The sequence below is a fragment of the Pseudophryne corroboree genome, chromosome 8, assembly GCF_028390025.1.
Source record: "Pseudophryne corroboree isolate aPseCor3 chromosome 8, aPseCor3.hap2, whole genome shotgun sequence".
In the NCBI taxonomy this organism is placed as follows: domain Eukaryota; kingdom Metazoa; phylum Chordata; class Amphibia; order Anura; family Myobatrachidae; genus Pseudophryne; species Pseudophryne corroboree.
The window spans coordinates 180,662,431-180,682,921 of NC_086451.1; the positions used below are offsets into that span (position 1 = coordinate 180,662,431).

At 43.4% G+C, this 20,491-nt stretch overlaps 21 non-coding genes and 1 pseudogene across 21 annotated transcripts; all 22 read right to left on the reverse strand.

The window, feature by feature from the left end:
* Positions 1-2,937: 2,937 nt before the first annotated feature.
* Positions 2,938-3,011, reverse strand: TRNAS-ACU (transfer RNA serine (anticodon ACU)). Its single transcript has one exon. It is a non-coding gene; the product is annotated as a tRNA-Ser (tRNA).
* A 1,089-nt stretch (positions 3,012-4,100) lies between these two features.
* Positions 4,101-4,174, reverse strand: TRNAS-ACU (transfer RNA serine (anticodon ACU)). The gene has a single exon. It is a non-coding gene; the product is annotated as a tRNA-Ser (tRNA).
* Positions 4,175-6,429: 2,255 nt separating this feature from the next.
* On the reverse strand, positions 6,430-6,503 carry TRNAS-ACU (transfer RNA serine (anticodon ACU)). The gene has a single exon. It is a non-coding gene; the product is annotated as a tRNA-Ser (tRNA).
* A 2,908-nt stretch (positions 6,504-9,411) lies between these two features.
* On the reverse strand, positions 9,412-9,575 carry LOC134951721 (U1 spliceosomal RNA). Its single transcript, XR_010184408.1, has one exon. It is a non-coding gene; the product is annotated as a U1 spliceosomal RNA (small nuclear RNA).
* Positions 9,576-10,246: 671 nt separating this feature from the next.
* LOC134952612 (U1 spliceosomal RNA) lies at positions 10,247-10,409 on the reverse strand. The gene has a single exon (XR_010185099.1). It is a non-coding gene; the product is annotated as a U1 spliceosomal RNA (small nuclear RNA).
* Positions 10,410-10,561: 152 nt separating this feature from the next.
* LOC134951666 (U1 spliceosomal RNA) lies at positions 10,562-10,725 on the reverse strand. Its single transcript, XR_010184364.1, has one exon. It is a non-coding gene; the product is annotated as a U1 spliceosomal RNA (small nuclear RNA).
* A 671-nt stretch (positions 10,726-11,396) lies between these two features.
* On the reverse strand, positions 11,397-11,559 carry LOC134952157 (U1 spliceosomal RNA). Its single transcript, XR_010184741.1, has one exon. It is a non-coding gene; the product is annotated as a U1 spliceosomal RNA (small nuclear RNA).
* A 152-nt stretch (positions 11,560-11,711) lies between these two features.
* On the reverse strand, positions 11,712-11,875 carry LOC134951720 (U1 spliceosomal RNA). The gene has a single exon (XR_010184407.1). It is a non-coding gene; the product is annotated as a U1 spliceosomal RNA (small nuclear RNA).
* Positions 11,876-12,546: 671 nt separating this feature from the next.
* Positions 12,547-12,709, reverse strand: LOC134952613 (U1 spliceosomal RNA). Its single transcript, XR_010185100.1, has one exon. It is a non-coding gene; the product is annotated as a U1 spliceosomal RNA (small nuclear RNA).
* Positions 12,710-12,861: 152 nt separating this feature from the next.
* Positions 12,862-13,025, reverse strand: LOC134951553 (U1 spliceosomal RNA). Its single transcript, XR_010184272.1, has one exon. It is a non-coding gene; the product is annotated as a U1 spliceosomal RNA (small nuclear RNA).
* A 671-nt stretch (positions 13,026-13,696) lies between these two features.
* Positions 13,697-13,859, reverse strand: LOC134952738 (U1 spliceosomal RNA). Its single transcript, XR_010185174.1, has one exon. It is a non-coding gene; the product is annotated as a U1 spliceosomal RNA (small nuclear RNA).
* A 152-nt stretch (positions 13,860-14,011) lies between these two features.
* On the reverse strand, positions 14,012-14,175 carry LOC134951040 (U1 spliceosomal RNA). Its single transcript, XR_010183852.1, has one exon. It is a non-coding gene; the product is annotated as a U1 spliceosomal RNA (small nuclear RNA).
* A 671-nt stretch (positions 14,176-14,846) lies between these two features.
* Positions 14,847-15,009, reverse strand: LOC134952344 (U1 spliceosomal RNA). The gene has a single exon (XR_010184891.1). It is a non-coding gene; the product is annotated as a U1 spliceosomal RNA (small nuclear RNA).
* A 152-nt stretch (positions 15,010-15,161) lies between these two features.
* LOC134950398 (U1 spliceosomal RNA) lies at positions 15,162-15,325 on the reverse strand. The gene has a single exon (XR_010183324.1). It is a non-coding gene; the product is annotated as a U1 spliceosomal RNA (small nuclear RNA).
* A 671-nt stretch (positions 15,326-15,996) lies between these two features.
* Positions 15,997-16,159, reverse strand: LOC134953623 (U1 spliceosomal RNA). The gene has a single exon (XR_010185688.1). It is a non-coding gene; the product is annotated as a U1 spliceosomal RNA (small nuclear RNA).
* Positions 16,160-16,311: 152 nt separating this feature from the next.
* Positions 16,312-16,475, reverse strand: LOC134950650 (U1 spliceosomal RNA). Its single transcript, XR_010183532.1, has one exon. It is a non-coding gene; the product is annotated as a U1 spliceosomal RNA (small nuclear RNA).
* A 671-nt stretch (positions 16,476-17,146) lies between these two features.
* On the reverse strand, positions 17,147-17,309 carry LOC134952739 (U1 spliceosomal RNA). The gene has a single exon (XR_010185175.1). It is a non-coding gene; the product is annotated as a U1 spliceosomal RNA (small nuclear RNA).
* Positions 17,310-17,461: 152 nt separating this feature from the next.
* LOC134951594 (U1 spliceosomal RNA) lies at positions 17,462-17,625 on the reverse strand. Its single transcript, XR_010184306.1, has one exon. It is a non-coding gene; the product is annotated as a U1 spliceosomal RNA (small nuclear RNA).
* Positions 17,626-18,317: 692 nt separating this feature from the next.
* LOC134952816 (U1 spliceosomal RNA) lies at positions 18,318-18,459 on the reverse strand (annotated as a pseudogene).
* A 152-nt stretch (positions 18,460-18,611) lies between these two features.
* LOC134951021 (U1 spliceosomal RNA) lies at positions 18,612-18,775 on the reverse strand. The gene has a single exon (XR_010183836.1). It is a non-coding gene; the product is annotated as a U1 spliceosomal RNA (small nuclear RNA).
* A 672-nt stretch (positions 18,776-19,447) lies between these two features.
* LOC134952640 (U1 spliceosomal RNA) lies at positions 19,448-19,610 on the reverse strand. Its single transcript, XR_010185122.1, has one exon. It is a non-coding gene; the product is annotated as a U1 spliceosomal RNA (small nuclear RNA).
* Positions 19,611-19,762: 152 nt separating this feature from the next.
* Positions 19,763-19,926, reverse strand: LOC134950399 (U1 spliceosomal RNA). Its single transcript, XR_010183325.1, has one exon. It is a non-coding gene; the product is annotated as a U1 spliceosomal RNA (small nuclear RNA).
* Between the last annotated feature and the right edge of the window lie 565 nt (positions 19,927-20,491).

Here is a 20,491-nt window from a genome sequence, read left to right on the forward strand (position 1 = left end):
TGATATATTAAAATCATCTTTCCAGCTTGAATTTCAATGATGCATTGGGGCAACGATTTTGTGAGAAACATCTTCACCCTTAAATAAAGATTTTCGTAATTCCTTACCTGTGTGCTAATTAGATATCACCTTGTTTTCACATTAAACAGACTTCCACATGAGAAAGCAGCAAGGATGCAGTGGCGTTAATGTTTCCAGGTGTCAACCTGTATTATTTCAGTAGACATTGAAATGAGGATGCATCTTACTGCCTTTCCAATGAAGCAAGTTTAATTTAGTAATAGGTGAAAAACCATCCCTACAAAGGTGTTAATCAGAGACTTGGCTTTGTGGACACTTTTCAGAGAACAAATTTGTTAGCATAAACATAAAGCCAGAAAATGAAAAGCTGTTTAATCACTCAATAGGATTTTTCTGCCAGCATTTTTCTTTTTCTCTGCAACCCACTGCTAAATTGTACTTCCTATCTGTTTTTTTATAAAATCACTTAATCAAATCTAACTACATCAGAGAAGGCCAGGTACCCTACACCATAAGAGGGGGTTTGAAATTTTGACTTGTCTACTTAAAGATCACCAAAATCTGATAACAAGGTCAATTACGTCCCTGGGTGGGATTGAACCACCAAACTTTTGGTTAATAGCCGAACACACTAACCTATTGCGCCACAGAGACACTTTGCGAAAAGTACATACTGACAAAGGCTAATAAGCATTCATCTAGAACGTTTCCTAGAAAAACTTTAAAAAGTCAATAATCTGGAGAGTTTTTGTAAGAATTTTCTTAAATCAACCAACGAAGAAACACATTGGTACTTTCCCATGATGAGTGAGTGCTTCAGGATCTCTTGCACTTACATGTGCAGCAGAGTACTGCAATGGAAGCATGCTGGGCCCATTACCAGAGGTAGGCAGATTGAAACTATCATCTGCTATATGCATTTTTTTTGTTAATTAAAGTAATCCAAAACTGGGACTGATATGTTAGCTCTTTTATTTTTACTTAAAGTACAATAACTTTTACCATTTTAATTTGTTTTAATAGTATATTGACAGTATTGTTTTCTTTCAAAAATCCACTTAATTTTCTTTACCCTATTATTAAAATGGTAATTGACAAAAACAAACTACATTGTCACCAGAAGAGCAATACAAAATGTACAAGTGATATATAAAAATCATCTTTCCAGCTTGAATTTCAATGATGCATTGGGGCAACGATTTTGTGAGAAACATCTTCACCCTTAAATAAAGATTTTCTTAATTCCTTACCTGTGTGCTAATTAGATATCACCTTGTTTTCACATTAAACAGACTTCCACATGAGAAAGCAGCAAGGATGCATTGGCGTTAATGTTTCCTGGTGTCAACCCGTATTATTTCAGTAGACATTGAAATGAGGATGCATCTTGCTGCCTTTCCAATGAAGCAAGTTTAATTTAGTAATAGGTAAAAAACCATCCTTACAAAGGTGTTCATCAGAGACTTGGCTTTGTGGACACTTTTCAGAGAACAAATTTGTTAGCATAAAAATAAAGCCAGCAAATGAAGAGCTGTTTAATCACTCAATTGGATTTTTCTGCCAGCATATTTTTTTTTCTCTGCAACCCACTGCTAAATTGTGCCTCCTAGCAATTTTTTTATAAAATCACTTAATCAAATCTAACTCTGATTACATCAGAGAAGGCCAGGTACCCTACACCATAATATGGGGGTTTGAAATTTTGACTTGACTACTTAAAAATCACCAAAATCTGATCACAAAGTCAATTACGTCCCTGGGTGGGATTGAACCACCAAACTTCTGGTTAGTAGCCAAACACACTAACTGATTGAGCCACAGAGACACTTTTCAAAAGTGCATACTGACAAAGGCTAATAAGCATTCATCTAGAACGTTTCCTAGAAAAACTTTAAAAAGTCAATAATCTGGAGAGTTTTTGTAAGATGTTTCTTAAATCAACCAACGAAGAAACACATTGGTACTTTCCCATGATGAGTGATTGCTTCAGGATCTCTTGCACTTACATGTGCAGCAGAGTACTGCAATGGAAGCATGCTGGGCCCATAACCCAGAGGTAGGCAGATTGAAACTATCCTCTGCTATATGCATTTTTTTAAATTAAAGTAATCCAAAACTGGGATTGATATTTTAGCTCTTTTAATTTTACTTAAAGTACAATAACTTTTACCATTTTAATTTGTTTTAATAGTATATTGACAGTATTGTTTTCTTTCAAAAATCCACTTAATTTTCTTTACCCTATTATTAAAGTGATAATTGACAAAAACAAACTACATTGTCACCAGAAGAGCAATACAAAATGTACAAGTGATATATTAAAATCATCTTTCCAGCTTGAATTTCAATGATGCATTGGGGCAACGATTTTGTGAGAAACATCTTCACCCTTAAATATTTTCTTAATTCCTTACCTGTGTGCTAATTAGATATCACCTTGTTTTCACATTAAACAGACTTCCACATGAGAAAGCAGCAAGGATGCAGTGGCGTTAATGTTTCCTGGTGTCAACCTGTATTATTTCAGTAGACATTGAAATGAGGATGCATCTTGCTGCCTTTCCAATGAAGCAAGTTTAATTTAGTAATAGGTGAAAAACCATCCCTACAAAGGTGTTAATCAGAGACTTGGCTTTGTGGACACTTTTCAGAGAACAAATTTGTTAGCATAAACATAAAGCCAGAAAATGAAGAGCTGTTTAATCACTCAATAGGATTTTTCTGCCAGCATTTTTCTTTTTCTCTGCAACCCACTGCTAAATTGTACTTCCTATCTGTTTTTTTTTATAAAATCACTTAATCAAATCTAACTCTGATTACATCAGAGAAGGCCAGGTACCCTACACCATAAGAGGGGGTTTGAAATTTTGACTTGACTACTTAAAGATCACCAAAATATGATCACAAGATCAATTACGTCCCTGGGTGGGATTGAACCACCAACCTTCTGGTTAGTAGCCAAACACACTAACTGATTGCGCCACAGAGACACTTTGCTAAAGTGCATACTGACAAAGGCTAATAAGCATTCATCTAGAACGTTTCCTAGAAAAACTTTAAAAAGTCAATAATCTGGAGAGTTTTTGTAAGATGTTTCTTAAATCAACCAACGAAGAAACACATTGGTACGTTCCCATGATGAGTGAGTGCTTCAGGATCTCTTGCACTTACATGTGCAGCAGAGTACTGCAATGGAAGCATGCTGGGCCCATAACCCAGAGGTAGGCAGATTGAAACTATCCTCTGCTATATGCATTTTTTTAATTAAGTAATCCAAAACTGTGATTGATATTTTAGCTCTTTTAATTTTACTTAAAGTACAATAACTTTTACCATTTTAATTTGTTTTAATAGTATATTGACAGTATTGTTTTCTTTCAAAAATCCACTTAATTTTCTTTACCCTGTTATTAAAGTGGTAATTGACAAAAACAAACTACATTGTCACCAGAAGAGCAATACAAAATGTACAAGTGATATATTAAAATCATCTTTCCAGCTTGAATTTCAATGATGCATTGGGGCAACGATTTTGTGAGAAACATCTTCACCCTTAAATATTTTCTTAATTCCTTACCTGTGCGCTAATTAGATATCACCTTGTTTTCACATTAAACAGACTTCCACATGAGAAAGCAGCAAGGATGCAGTGGCGTTAATGTTTCCTGGTGTCAACCTGTATTATTTCAGTAGACATTGAAATGAGGATGCATCTTGCTGCCTTTCCAATGAAGCAAGTTTAATTTAGTAATAGGTGAAAAACCATCCCTACAAAGGTGTTAATCAGAGACTTGGCTTTGTGGACACTTTTCAGAGAACAAATTTGTTAGCATAAACATAAAGCCAGAAAATGAAGAGCTGTTTAATCACTCAATAGGATTTTTCTGCCAGCATTTTTCTTTTTCTCTGCAACCCACTGCTAAATTGTACTTCCTATCTGTTTTTTTTTATAAAATCACTTAATCAAATCTAACTCTGATTACATCAGAGAAGGCCAGGTACCCTACACCATAAGAGGGGGTTTGAAATTTTGACTTGACTACTTAAAGATCACCAAAATATGATCACAAGATCAATTACGTCCCTGGGTGGGATTGAACCACCAACCTTCTGGTTAGTAGCCAAACACACTAACTGATTGCGCCACAGAGACACTTTGCTAAAGTGCATACTGACAAAGGCTAATAAGCATTCATCTAGAACGTTTCCTAGAAAAACTTTAAAAAGTCAATAATCTGGAGAGTTTTTGTAAGATGTTTCTTAAATCAACCAACGAAGAAACACATTGGTACGTTCCCATGATGAGTGAGTGCTTCAGGATCTCTTGCACTTACATGTGCAGCAGAGTACTGCAATGGAAGCATGCTGGGCCCATAACCCAGAGGTAGGCAGATTGAAACTATCCTCTGCTATATGCATTTTTTTAATTAAGTAATCCAAAACTGTGATTGATATTTTAGCTCTTTTAATTTTACTTAAAGTACAATAACTTTTACCATTTTAATTTGTTTTAATAGTATATTGACAGTATTGTTTTCTTTCAAAAATCCACTTAATTTTCTTTACCCTGTTATTAAAGTGGTAATTGACAAAAACAAACTACATTGTCACCAGAAGAGCAATACAAAATGTACAAGTGATATATTAAAATCATCTTTCCAGCTTGAATTTCAATGATGCATTGGGGCAACGATTTTGTGAGAAACATCTTCACCCTTAAATATTTTCTTAATTCCTTACCTGTGCGCTAATTAGATATCACCTTGTTTTCACATTAAACAGACTTCCACATGAGAAAGCAGCAAGGATGCAGTGGCGTTAATGTTTCCTGGTGTCAACCTGTATTATTTCAGTAGACATTGAAATGAGGATGCATCTTGCTGCCTTTCCAATGAAGCAAGTTTAATTTAGTAATAGGTGAAAAACCATCCCTACAAAGGTGTTAATCAGAGACTTGGCTTTGTGGACACTTTTCAGAGAACAAATTTGTTAGCATAAACATAAAGCCAGAAAATGAAGAGCTGTTTAATCACTCAATAGGATTTTTCTGCCAGCATTTTTCTTTTTCTCTGCAACCCACTGCTAAATTGTACTTCCTATCTGTTTTTTTTTATAAAATCACTTAATCAAATCTAACTCTGATTACATCAGAGAAGGCCAGGTACCCTACACCATAAGAGGGGGTTTGAAATTTTGACTTGACTACTTAAAGATCACCAAAATCTGATAACAAGGTCAATTACGTCCCTGGGTGGGATTGAACCACCAACCTATTGGTTAATAGCCGAACACACTAACCGATTGTGCCACAGAGACACTTTGCAAAAAGTACATACTGACAAAGGCTAATAAGCATTCATCTAGAACGTTTCCTAGAAAAACTTTAAAAAGTCAATAATCTGGAGAGTTTTTGTAAGATGTTTCTTAAATCAACCAACGAAGAAACACATTGGTACTTTCCCATGATGAGTGATTGCTTCAGGATCTCTTGCACTTACATGTGCAGCAGAGTACTGCAATGGAAGCATGCTGGGCCCATAACCCAGAGGTAGGCAGATTGAAACTATCCTCTGCTATATGCATTTTTTTAAATTAAAGTAATCCAAAACTGGGATTGATATTTTAGCTCTTTTAATTTTACTTAAAGTACAATAACTTTTACCATTTTAATTTGTTTTAATAGTATATTGACAGTATTGTTTTCTTTCAAAAATCCACTTAATTTTCTTTACCCTATTATTAAAGTGATAATTGACAAAAACAAACTACATTGTCACCAGAAGAGCAATACAAAATGTACAAGTGATATATTAAAATCATCTTTCCAGCTTGAATTTCAATGATGCATTGGGGCAACGATTTTGTGAGAAACATCTTCACCCTTAAATATTTTCTTAATTCCTTACCTGTGTGCTAATTAGATATCACCTTGTTTTCACATTAAACAGACTTCCACATGAGAAAGCAGCAAGGATGCAGTGGCGTTAATGTTTCCTGGTGTCAACCTGTATTATTTCAGTAGACATTGAAATGAGGATGCATCTTGCTGCCTTTCCAATGAAGCAAGTTTAATTTAGTAATAGGTGAAAAACCATCCCTACAAAGGTGTTAATCAGAGACTTGGCTTTGTGGACACTTTTCAGAGAACAAATTTGTTAGCATAAACATAAAGCCAGAAAATGAAGAGCTGTTTAATCACTCAATAGGATTTTTCTGCCAGCATTTTTCTTTTTCTCTGCAACCCACTGCTAAATTGTACTTCCTATCTGTTTTTTTTTATAAAATCACTTAATCAAATCTAACTCTGATTACATCAGAGAAGGCCAGGTACCCTACACCATAAGAGGGGGTTTGAAATTTTGACTTGACTACTTAAAGATCACCAAAATATGATCACAAGATCAATTACGTCCCTGGGTGGGATTGAACCACCAACCTTCTGGTTAGTAGCCAAACACACTAACTGATTGCGCCACAGAGACACTTTGCTAAAGTGCATACTGACAAAGGCTAATAAGCATTCATCTAGAACGTTTCCTAGAAAAACTTTAAAAAGTCAATAATCTGGAGAGTTTTTGTAAGATGTTTCTTAAATCAACCAACGAAGAAACACATTGGTACGTTCCCATGATGAGTGAGTGCTTCAGGATCTCTTGCACTTACATGTGCAGCAGAGTACTGCAATGGAAGCATGCTGGGCCCATAACCCAGAGGTAGGCAGATTGAAACTATCCTCTGCTATATGCATTTTTTTAATTAAGTAATCCAAAACTGTGATTGATATTTTAGCTCTTTTAATTTTACTTAAAGTACAATAACTTTTACCATTTTAATTTGTTTTAATAGTATATTGACAGTATTGTTTTCTTTCAAAAATCCACTTAATTTTCTTTACCCTGTTATTAAAGTGGTAATTGACAAAAACAAACTACATTGTCACCAGAAGAGCAATACAAAATGTACAAGTGATATATTAAAATCATCTTTCCAGCTTGAATTTCAATGATGCATTGGGGCAACGATTTTGTGAGAAACATCTTCACCCTTAAATATTTTCTTAATTCCTTACCTGTGCGCTAATTAGATATCACCTTGTTTTCACATTAAACAGACTTCCACATGAGAAAGCAGCAAGGATGCAGTGGCGTTAATGTTTCCTGGTGTCAACCTGTATTATTTCAGTAGACATTGAAATGAGGATGCATCTTGCTGCCTTTCCAATGAAGCAAGTTTAATTTAGTAATAGGTGAAAAACCATCCCTACAAAGGTGTTAATCAGAGACTTGGCTTTGTGGACCCTTTTCAGAGAACAAATTTGTTAGCATAAAAATAAAGCCAGAAAATGAAGAGCTGTTTAATCACTCAATTGGATTTTTCTGCCAGCATTTTTCTTTTTCTCTGCAACCCACTGCTAAATTGTACTTCCTATCTGTTGTTTTATAAAATCACTTAATCAAATCTAACTCTGATTACATCAGAGAAGGCCAGGTACCCTACACCATAAGAGGGGGTTTGAAATTTTGACTTGTCTACTTAAAGATCACCAAAATCTGATAACAAGGTCAATTACGTCCCTGGGTGGGATTGAACCACCAACCTATTGGTTAATAGCCGAACACACTAACCGATTGTGCCACAGAGACACTTTGCAAAAAGTACATACTGACAAAGGCTAATAAGCATTCATCTAGAACGTTTCCTAGAAAAACTTTAAAAAGTCAATAATCTGGAGAGTTTTTGTAAGATGTTTCTTAAATCAACCAACGAAGAAACACATTGGTACTTTCCCATGATGAGTGAGTGCTTCAGGATCTCTTGCACTTACATGTGCAGCAGAGTACTGCAATGGAAGCATGCTGGGCCCATAACCCAGAGGTAGGCAGATTGAAACTATCCTCTGCTATATGCATTTTTTTAATTAAGTAATCCAAAACTGTGATTGATATTTTAGCTCTTTTAATTTTACTTAAAGTACAATAACTTTTACCATTTTAATTTGTTTTAATAGTATATTGACAGTATTGTTTTCTTTCAAAAATCCACTTAATTTTCTTTACCCTGTTATTAAAGTGGTAATTGACAAAAACAAACTACATTGTCACCAGAAGAGCAATACAAAATGTACAAGTGATATATTAAAATCATCTTTCCAGCTTGAATTTCAATGATGCATTGGGGCAACGATTTTGTGAGAAACATCTTCACCCTTAAATATTTTCTTAATTCCTTACCTGTGCGCTAATTAGATATCACCTTGTTTTCACATTAAACAGACTTCCACATGAGAAAGCAGCAAGGATGCAGTGGCGTTAATGTTTCCTGGTGTCAACCTGTATTATTTCAGTAGACATTGAAATGAGGATGCATCTTGCTGCCTTTCCAATGAAGCAAGTTTAATTTAGTAATAGGTGAAAAACCATCCCTACAAAGGTGTTAATCAGAGACTTGGCTTTGTGGACCCTTTTCAGAGACCAAATTTGTTAGCATAAAAATAAAGCCAGAAAATGAAGAGCTGTTTAATCACTCAATTGGATTTTTCTGCCAGCATTTTTCTTTTTCTCTGCAACCCACTGCTAAATTGTGCTTCCTAGCTATTTTTTATAAAATCACTTAATCAAATCTAACTCTGATTACATCAGAGAAGGCCAGGTACCCTACATCATAAGAGGGGGTTTGAAATTTTGACTTGTCTACTTAAAGATTACCAAAACCTGATCACAAAGTCAATTACATCCCTGGGTGGGATTGAACCACCAACATTTTGGTTAGTAGCCAAACACACTAACTGATTGCGCCACAGAGACACTTTGCAAAAGTGCATACTGACAAAGGCTAATAAGCATTCATCTAGAACGATTCCTAGAAAAACTTTAAAAAGTCAATAATCTGGAGAGTTTTTGTAAGATGTTTCTTAGATCAACCAACGAAGAAACACATTGGTACTTTCCCATGATGAGTGAGTGCTTCAGGATCTCTTGCACTTACATGTGCAGCAGAGTACTGCAATGGAAGCATGCTGGGCCCATAACCCAGAGGTAGGCAGATTGAAACTATCCTCTGCTATATGCATTTTTTTTGTTAATTAAAGTAATCCAAAACTGGGATTGATATTTTAGCTCTTTTATTTTTACTTAAAGTACAATAACTTTTACCATTTTAATTTGTTTTAATAGTATATTGACAGTATTGTTTTCTTTCAAAAATCAACTTAATAGTATCTCACCTGGCAGGTAAGTAGAAGTTGGGCTAGAGCTGGGGAGGGTTGCTGCTCGGACACCCCCCTGTCAAGTGAAGGAGATCCAACTGAGGCAGCACAAGGGAACTCTCGAAAGAAGAACAAGGCTAGAGGAAGATCTGAGACAAAGAAATCTGACTTTTACCAGAGCTGACCAGAAGAAAGCACAAACACAGTCCCCCACTACCACAAATAATGCTGTCGAGTTTCCCACATTTGCGGAAATCACAGGGGTCAGCATACCCAGAATGCAATGAATGAACCTCACCCTGGGAGAACAATCTTCATGACCATGGTATCTCCTATGCAAAATAAGTATGATTTGGGATAGGGCTGGGGAGGGCCACTTTTCAGGCACATCTCTGTCAAGTAAAGGAGATTCAACTGAGGCAGCACAAGGGAACTCTCATCTGGGGACAACAACTGCAGAGAGAACACATATTTTTAGATGAACATGGGAGGGCAGAAGGCTGCCTAATACTGAAGCACCCCCAAACAACAAACCAAATGCAACAACTAGTGCAAGCATTCCTGGGGGAAGGCCTGCAGCAGATGGATTTGCATATGGTGATGTCATCCAAGCAGTGGGTCAAAGTTGGCTTCAACCCTCGTCTGCATATGAAAAGAGAAAAGGGGCGTGCAGGGCATGGCGGCCTTTTGCGGCGCTTGGATGACCCCTAGTTCGCATTTAACACCTCCACCCTCCTTCGGTGTGGGGCTCATGTTGGCTATGCCCCAGCCCCTGAAGCATTCAAGCTGATTTCTTGCAGCAGTTGGGCACTGTAACAGCTCCAGAGCTGCTCTGTAAGGCAAGTAAAAGGGTGTGGGCCCTGCAGCACTACCTGTAGTTCGCATTGTGCGTTGGAAGGTACAAAGTAAGCAGACGGGAGAAGTCAGGATAGTGCGCAAGGGCATAGAAGGGAGCGGCTCAAGAAAAGAGAAGTGGAAACAGACAGCAAACTAGGCTGGAGAGAGACCTGAGACAAAGAGATCTGAATTATACGAGAGCCGACCAGGGGAAACACAAAATATGCAGTCAAGTTTCCCACATTTGGGGAAATCACAGGAGCAGCACACCCAGAGTGCAATGGGTGAGCCTTGCCCTGGGAGAAGCACCTTCATGATCATAGTATCTCACCTGGCAGGTAAGTAGGAGTTGGGCTAGAGCTGGGGAGGGTCGCTGCTCGGGCACCCCCCTGTCAAGTGAAGGAGATCCAACTGAGGCAGCACAAGGAAACTCTCGAAAGAAGAACAAGGCTAGAGGAAGATCTGAGACAAATAAATCTGACTTTTACCAGAGCTGACCAGAGGAAAGAACAAACACAGTCCCCCACTACCACAAATAATGCAGTCGAGTTTCCCACATTTGGGGAAATCATACGGGTCAGCATACCCAGAATGCAATGAATGAACCTCACCCCGGGAGAACAATCTTCATGACCATGGTATCTCCTATGCAAAATAAGTATGATTTGGGATAGGGCTGGGGAGGGCCGCTGCTCAGGCACATCTCTGTCAAGTAAAGGAGATTCAACTGAGGCAGCACAAGGGAACTCTCATCTGGGGACAACAACTGCAGGGAGAACACATATTTTCAGATGAACATGGGAGGGCAGAAGGCTGCCTAATACTGAAGCACCCCCAAACAACAAACCAAATGCAACAACTAGTGCAAGCATTCCTGGGGGAAGGCCTGCAGCAGATGGATTTGCATATGGTGATGTCATCCAAGCAGTGGGTCAAAGTTGGCTTCAACCCTCGTCTGCATATGAAAAGAAAAAAGGGATGTGCAGGGCATGGCGGCCTTTTGTGGCGCTTGGATGACCCCTAATTCGCATTAAACATCTCCACCCTCCTTCGGTGTGGGGCTCATGTTGGCTATGCCCCAGCCCCTGAAGCATTCAAGCTGATTTCTTGCAGCAGCTGGGCACTGTAACAGCTCCAGAGCTGCTCTGTAAAGCATGTAAAAGGGTGTGGGTCCTGCAGCACTACCTGTAGTTCGCATTGTGTGTTGGAAGGCACAAAGTAAGCAGATGGGAGAGGTCAGGATAGTGCGCAAGGGCATAGAAGGGAGCGGCTCATGAAAAGAGAAGTGGAAACAGACAGCAAACTAGGCTGGAGAGAGACCTGAGACAAAGAGATCTGAATTATACGAGAGCCGACCAGGGGAAACACAAATTATGCAGTCAAGTTTCCCACATTTGGGGAAATCACAGGGGCAGCACACCCAGAGTGCAATGGGTGAGCCTTGCCCTGGGAGAAGCACCTTCATGATCATAGTATCTCACCTGGCAGGTAAGTAGGAGTTGGGCTAGAGCTGGGGAGGGTCGCTGCTCGGGCACCCCCCTGTCAAGTGAAGGAGATCCAACTGAGGCAGCACAAGGGAACTCTCAAAAGAAGAACAAGGCTAGAGTAAGATCTGAGACAAAGAAATCTGACTTTTACCAGAGCTGACCAGAGAAAAGCACAAACACAGTCCTCCACTACCACAAATAATGCAGTCGAGTTTCACACATTTGGGGAAATCATAGGGGTCAGCATACCCAGAATGCAATGAATGAACCTCACCCTGGGAGATCAATCTTCATGACCATGGTATCTCCTATGCAAAATAAGTATGATTTGGGATAGGGCTGGGGAGGGCCGCTGCTCAGGCACATCTCTGTCAAGTAAAGGAGATTCAACTGAGGCAGCACAAGGGAACTCTCATCTGGGGTCAACAACTGCAGGGAGAACACATATTTTCAGATGAACATGGGAGGGCAGAAGGCTGCCTAATACTGAAGCACCCCCAAACAACAAACCAAATGCAACAACTAGTACAAGCATTCCTGGGGGAAGGTCTGCAGAAGACGGATTTGCATACGGTGATGTCATCCAAGCAGTGGGCCAAAGTTGGCTGGAACCCTCATCTGCATATGAAAAGAGAAAAGGGGTATGCAGGGCATGGCGGCCTTTTGCGGCGCTTGGATGACCCCTAGTTCGCATTAAACACCTCCACCCTCCTTCGCTGTGGGGCTCATGTTGGCTATACCCCAGCCCCTGAAGCATTCAAGCTGATTTCTTGCAGCAGCTGGGCACTGTAACAGCTCCAGAGCTGCTCTGTAAGGCAAGTAAAAGGGTGTGGGCCCTGCAGCACTACCTGTAGTTCGCATTGTGCGTTGGAAGGCACAAATTAAGCAGACGGGAGAAGTCAGGATAGTGCGCAAGGGCATAGAAGGGAGCGGCTCAAGAAAAGAGAAGTGGAAACAGACAGCAAACTAGGCTGGAGAGAGACCTGAGACAAAGAGATCTGAATTATACGAGAGCCGACCAGGGGAAACACAAAATATGCAGTCAAGTTTCCCACATTTGGGGAAATCACAGGAGCAGCACACCCAGAGTGCAATGGGTGAGCCTTGCCCTGGGAGAAGCACCTTCATGATCATAGTATCTCACCTGGCAGGTAAGTAGGAGTTGGGCTAGAGCTGGGGAGGGTCGCTGCTCGGGCACCCCCCTGTCAAGTGAAGGAGATCCAACTGAGGCAGCACAAGGAAACTCTCGAAAGAAGAACAAGGCTAGAGGAAGATCTGAGACAAATAAATCTGACTTTTACCAGAGCTGACCAGAGGAAAGAACAAACACAGTCCCCCACTACCACAAATAATGCAGTCGAGTTTCCCACATTTGGGGAAATCATACGGGTCAGCATACCCAGAATGCAATGAATGAACCTCACCCTGGGAGAACAATCTTCATGACCATGGTATCTCCTATGCAAAATAAGTATGATTTGGGATAGGGCTGGGGAGGGCCGCTGCTCAGGCACATCTCTGTCAAGTAAAGGAGATTAAACTGAGGCAGCACAAGGGAACTCTCATCTGGGGACAACAACTGCAGGTAGAACACATATTTTCAGATGAACATGGGAGGGCAGAAGGCTACCTAATACTGAAGCACCCCCAAACAACAAACCAAATGCAACAACTAGTGCAAGCATTCCTGGGGGAAGGCCTGCAGCAGATGGATTTGCATATGGTGATGTCATCCAAGCAGTGGGTCAAAGTTGGCTTCAACCCTCGTCTGCATATGAAAAGAGAAAAGGGGCGTACAGGGCATGGCAGCCTTTTGCGGCGCTTGGATGACCCCTAGTTCGCATTAAACACCTCCACCCTCCTTCGGTGTGGGGCTCATGTTGGCTATGCCCCAGCCCCTGAAGCATTCAAGCTGATTTCTTGCAGCAGCTGGGCACTGTAACAGCTCCAGAGCTGCTCTGTAAAGCAAATAAAAGGGTGTGGGACCTGCAGCACTACCTGTAGTTCGCATTGTGCGTTGGAAGGCACAAAGTAAGCAGACGGGAGAAGTCAGGATAGTGCGCAAGGGCATAGAAGGGAGCGGCTCAAGAAAAGAGAAGTGGAAACAGACAGCAAACTAGGCTGGAGAGAGAACTGAGACAAAGAGATCTGAATTATACGAGAGCCGACCAGGGGAAACACAAATTATGCAGTCAAGTTTCCCACATTTGGGGAAATCACAGGAGCAGCACACCCAGACTGCAATGGGTGAGCCTTGCCCTGGGAGAAGCACCTTCATGATCATAGTATCTCACCTGGCAGGTAAGTAGGAGTTGGGCTAGAGCTGGGGAGGGTCGCTGCTCGGGCACCCCCCTGTCAAGTGAAGGAGATCCAACTGAGGCAGCACAAGGGAACTCTCGAAAGAAGAACAAGGCTAGAGGAAAATCTGAGACAAATAAATCTGACTTTTACCAGAGCTGACCAGAGGAAAGCACAAACACAGTCCCCCACTACCACAAATAATGCAGTCGAGTTTCCCACATTTGGGGAAATCATACGGGTCAGCATACCCAGAATGCAATGAATGAACCTCACCCTGGGAGAACAATCTTCATGACCATGGTATCTCCTATGCAAAATAAGTATGATTTGGGATAGGGCTGGGGAGAGCCGCTGCTCAGGCACATCTCTGTCAAGTAAAGGAGATTCAACTGAGGCAGCACAAGGGAACTCTCATCTGGGGACAACAACTCCAGGGAGAACACATATTTTCAGATGAACATGGGAGGGCAGAAGGCTGCCTAATACTGAAGCACCCCCAAACAACAAACCAAATGCAACAACTAGTGCAAGCATTCCTGGGGGAAGGCCTGCAGCAGATGGATTTGCATATGGTGATGTCATCCAAGCAGTGAGTCAAAGTTGGCTTCAACCCTCGTCTGCATATGAAAAGAGAAAAGGGGCGTGCAGGGCATGGCAGCCTTTTGCGGCGCTTGGATGACCCCTAGTTCGCATAAAACACCTCCACCCTCCTTCGGTGTGGGGCTCATGTTGGCTATGCCCCAGCCCCTGAAGCATTCAAGCTGATTTCTTGCAGCAGCTGGGCACTGTAACAGCTCCAGAGCTGATCTGTAAGGCAAGTAAAAGGGTGTGGGCCCTGCAGCACTACCTGTAGTTCGCATTGTGCGTTGGAAGGCACAAATTAAGCAGACGGGAGAAGTCAGGATAGTGCGCAAGGGCATAGAAGGGAGCGGCTCAAGAAAAGAGAAGTGGAAACAGACAGCAAACTAGGCTGGAGAGAGACCTGAGACAAAGAGATCTGAATTATACGAGAGCCGACCAGAGGAAACACAAATTATGCAGTCAAGTGTCCCACATTTGGGGAAATCACAGGAGCAGCACACCCAGAGTGCAATGGGTGAGCCTTGCCCTGGGAGAAGCACCTTCCTGATCATAGTATCTCACCTGGCAGGTAAGTAGGAGTGGGACTAGAGCTGGGGAGGGTCGCTGTTCGGGCACCTCCCTGTCAAGTGAAGGAGATCCAACTGAGGCAGCACAAGGGAACTCTCGAAAGAAGAACAAGGCTAAAGGAAGATCTGAGACAAAGAAATCTGACTTTTACCAGAGCTGACCAGAGGAAAGCACAAACACAGTCCCCCACTACCACAAATAATGCAGTCGAGTTTCCCACATTTGGGGAAATCACAGGGGTCAGCATACCCAGAATGCAATGACTGAACCTCACCCTGGGAGAACAATCTTCATGACCATGGTATCTCCTATGCAAAATAAGTATGATTTGGGATAGGGCTGGGGAGGGCCGCTGCTCAGGCACATCTCTGTCAAGTAAAGGAGATTCAACTGAGGCAGCACAAGGGAACTCACATCTGGGAACAACAACTCCAGGGAGAACACATATTTTCAGATGAACATGGGAGGGCAGAAGGTTGCCTAATACTGAAGCACCCCCAAACAACAAACCAAATGCAACAACTTGTGCAAGCATTCCTTGGGGAAGGCCTGCAGCAGATGGATTTGCATATGGTGATGTCATCCAAGCAGTGGGTCAAAGATTGCTTCAACCCTCGTCTGCATATGAAAAGAGAAAAGGGGCGTGCAGGGCATGGCAGCCTTTTGCGGCGCTTGGATGACCCCTAGTTCGCATTAAACACCTCCACCCTCCTTCGGTGTGGGGCTCATGTTGGCTATGCCCCAGCCCCTGAAGCATTCAAGCTGATTTCTTGCAGCAGCTGGGCACTGTAACAGCTCCAGAGCTGATCTGTAAGGCAAGTAAAAGGGTGTGGGCCCTGCAGCACTACCTGTAGTTCGCATTGTGCGTTGGAAGGCACAAATTAAGCAGACGGGAGAAGTCAGGATAGTGCGCAAGGGCATAGAAGGGAGCGGCTCAAGAAAAGAGAAGTGGAAACAGACAGCAAACTAGGCTGGAGAGAGACCTGAGACAAAGAGATCTGAATTATACGAGAGCCGACCAGGGGAAACACAAATTATGCAGTCAAGTGTCCAACATTTGGGGAAACCGCAGGAGCAGCACACCAAGAGTGCAATGGGTGAGCCTTGCCCTGGGAGAAGCACCTTCATAATCATAGTATCTCACCTGGCAGGTAAGTAGGAGTTGGGCTAGAGCTGGGGAGGGTCGCTGCTCGGGCACCCCCCTGTCAAGTGAAGGAGATCCAACTGAGGCAGCACAAGGAAACTCTCGAAAGAAGAACAAGGCTAGAGGAAGATCTGAGACAAATAAATCTGACTTTTACCAGAGCTGACCAGAGGAAAGAACAAACACAGTCCCCCACTACCACAAATAATGCAGTCGAGTTTCCCACATTTGGGGAAATCATAGGGGTCAGCATACCCAGAATGCAATGAATGAACCTCACCCTGGGAGAACAATCTTCATGACCATGGTATCTCCTATGCAAAATAAGTATGATTTGGGATAGGGCTGGGGAGGGCCGCTGCTCAGGCACATCTCTGTCAAGTAAAGGAGATTCAACTGAGGCAGCACAAGGGAACTCTCATCTGGGGACAACAACTGCAGGGAGAACACATATTTTCAGATGAACATGGTAGGGCAGAAGGCTGCCTAATACTGAAGCACCCCCAAACAACAAACCAAATGCAACAACTAGTGCAAGCATTCCTGGGGGAAGGCCTGCAGCAGATGGATTTGCATATGGTGATGTCATCCAAGCAGTGGGTCAAAGTTGGCTTCAACCCTCGTCTGCATATGAAAAGAGAAAAGGGGCGTGCAGGGCATGGCGGCCTTTTGCGGCGCTTGGATGACCCCTAGTTCGCATTAAACACCTCCACCCTCGTTCGGTGTGGGGCTCACGTTGGCTATGCCCCAGCCCCTGAAGCATTCAAGCTGATTTCTTGCAGCAGCTGTGCACTGTAACAGCTCCAGAGCTGCTCTGTAAGGCAAGTAAAAGGGCGTGGGCCCTGCAGCACTACCTGTAGTTTGCATTGTGCGTTGGAAGGCACAAAGTAAGCAGATGGGAGAAGTCAGGATAGTGCGCAAGGGCATAGAAGGGAGCGGCTCAAGAAAAGAGAAGTGGAAACAGACAGCAAACTAGGCTGGAGAGAGACCTGAGACAAAGAGATCTGAATTATACGAGAGCCGACCAGGGGAAACACAAATTATGCAGTCAAGTTTCCCACATTTGGGGAAATCACAGGAGCAGCACACCCAGACTGCAATGGGTGAGCCTTGCCCTGGGAGAAGCACCTTCATGATCATAGTATCTCACCTGGCAGGTAAGTAGGAGTTGGGCTAGAGCTGGGGAGGGTCGCTGCTCGGGCACCCCCCTGTCAAGTGAAGGAGATCCAACTGAGGCAGCACAAGGGAACTCTCGAAAGAAGAACAAGGCTAGAGGAAAATCTGAGACAAATAAATCTGACTTTTACCAGAGCTGACCAGAGGAAAGCACAAACACAGTCCCCCACTACCACAAATAATGCAGTCGAGTTTCCCACATTTGGGGAAATCATACAGGTCAGCATACCCAGAATGCAATGAATGAACCTCACCCTGGGAGAACAATCTTCATGACCATGGTATCTCCTATGCAAAATAAGTATGATTTGGGATAGGGCTGGGGAGGGCCGCTGCTCAGGCACATCTCTGTCAAGTAAAGGAGATTCAACTGAGGCAGCACAAGGGAACTCTCATCTGGGGACAACAACTCCAGGGAGAACACATATTTTCAGATGAACATGGGAGGGCAGAAGGCTGCCTAATACTGAAGCACCCCCAAACAACAAACCAAATGCAACAACTAGTGCAAGCATTCCTGGGGGAAGGCCTGCAGCAGATGGATTTGCATATGGTGATGTCATCCAAGCAGTGAGTCAAAGTTGGCTTCAACCCTCGTCTGCATATGAAAAGAGAAAAGGGGCGTGCAGGGCATGGCGGCCTTTTGCGGCGCTTGGATGACCCCTAGTTCGCATTAAACACCTCCACCCTCCTTCGGTGTGGGGCTCATGTTGGCTATGCCCCAGCCCCTGAAGCATTCAAGCTGATTTCTTGCAGCAGCTGGGCACTGTAACAGCTCCAGAGCTGCTCTGTAAGGCAAGTAAAAGGGTGTGGGTCCTGCAGCACTACCTGTAGTTCGCATTGTGCGTTGGAAGGCACAAATTAAGCAGACGGGAGAAGTCAGGATAGTGCGCAAGGGCATAGAAGGGAGCGGCTCAAGAAAAGAGAAGTGGAAACAGACAGCAAACTAGGCTGGAGAGAGACCTGAGACAAAGAGATCTGAATTATAAGAGAGCCGACCAGGGGAAACACAAATTATGCAGTCAAGTTTCCCACATTTGGGGAAATCACAGGAGCAGCACACCCAGACTGCAATGGGTGAGCCTTGCCCTGGGAGAAGCACCTTCATGATCATAGTATCTCACCTGGCAGGTAAGTAGGAGTTGGGCTAGAGCTGGGGAGGGTCGCTGCTCGGGCACCCCCCTGTCAAGTTAAGGAGATCCAACTGAGGCAGCACAAGGAAACTCTCGAAAGAAGAACAAGGCTAGAGGAAGATCTGAGACAAATAAATCTGACTTTTACCAGAGCTGACCAGAGGAAAGAACAAACACAGTCCCCCACTACCACAAATAATGCAGTCGAGTTTCCCACATTTGGGGAAATCGTACGGGTCAGCATACCCAGAATGCAATGAATGAACCTCACCCTGGGAGAACAATCTTCATGACCATGGTATCTCCTATGCAAAATAAGTATGATTTGGGATAGGGCTGGGGAGGGCCGCTGCTCAGGCACATCTCTGTCATGTAAAGGAGATTCAACTGAGGCAGCACAAGGGAACTCTCATCTGGGGACAACAACTGCAGGGAGAACACATATTTTCAGATGAACATGGGAGGGCAGAAGGCTACCTAATACTGAAGCACCCCCCAAACAACAAACCAAATGCAACAACTAGTGCAAGCATTCCTGGGGGAAGGCCTGCAGCAGATGGATTTGCATATGGTGATGTCATCCAAGCAGTGGGTCAAAGTTGGCTTCAACCCTCGTCTGCATATGAAAAGAGAAAAGAAGCGTGCAGGGCATGGCAGCCTTTTGCGGTGCTTGGATGACCCCTAGTTCGCATTAAACACCTCCACCCTCCTTCGGTGTGGGGCTCATGTTGGCTATGCCCCAGTCCCTGAAGCATTCAAGCTGATTTCTTGCAGCAGCTGGGCACTGTAACAGCTCCAGAGCTGCTCTGTAAGGCAAATAAAAGGGTGTGGGACCTGCAGCACTACCTGTAGTTCGCATTGTGCGTTGGAAGGCACAAAGTAAGCAGACGGGAGAAGTCAGGATAGTGCGCAAGGGCATAGAAGGGAGCGGCTCAAAAAAAGAGAAGTGGAAACAGACAGCAAACTAGGCTGGAGAGAGACCTGAGACAAAGAGATCTGAATTATACGAGAGCCGACCAGAGGAAACACAAATTATGCAGTCAAGTGTCCCACATTTGGGGAAATCACAGGAGCAGCACACCCAGAGTGCAATGGGTGAGCCTTGCCCTGGGAGAAGCACCTTCCTGAACATAGTATCTCACCTGGCAGGTAAGTAGGAGTGGGGCTAGAGCTGGGGAGGGTCGCTGCTCGGGCACCCCCCTGTCAAGTGAAGGAGATCCAACTGAGGCAGCACAAGGGAACTCTCGAAAGAAGAACAAGGCTAGAGGAAGATCTGAGACAAAGAAATCTGACTTTTACCAGAGCTGACCAGAGGAAAGCACAAACACAGTCCCCCACTACCACAAATAATGCAGTCGAGTTTCCCACATTTGGGGAAATCACAGGGGTCAGCATACCCAGAATGCAATGACTGAACCTCACCCTGGGAGAACAATCTTCATGACCATGGTATCTCCTATGCAAAATAAGTATGATTTGGGATAGGGCTGGGGAGGGCCGCTGCTCAGACACATCTCTGTCAAGTAAAGGAGATTCAACTGAGGCAGCACAAGGGAACTCTCATCTGGGGACAACAACTCCAGGGAAAACACATATTTTCAGATGAACATGGGAGGGCAGAAGGTTGCCTAATACTGAAGCACCCCCAAACAACAAACCAAATGCAACAACTTGTGCAAACATTCCTGGGGGAAGGCCTGCAGCAGATGGATTTGCATATGGTGATGTCATCCAAGCAATGGGTCAAAGATGGCTTCAACACAGGTCTGCATATGAAAAGAGAAAAGGGGCGTGCAGGGCATGGCAGCCTTTTGCGGCGCTTGGATGACCCCTAGTTCGCATAAAACACCTCCACCCTCCTTCGGTGTGGGGCTCATGTTGGCTATGCCCCAGCCCCTGAAGCATTCAAGCTGATTTCTTGCAGCAGCTGGGCACTGTAACAGCTCCAGAGCTGATATGTAAGGCAAGTAAAAGGGTGTGGGCCCTGCAGCACTACCTGTAGTTCGCATTGTGCGTTGGAAGGCACAAATTAAGCAGA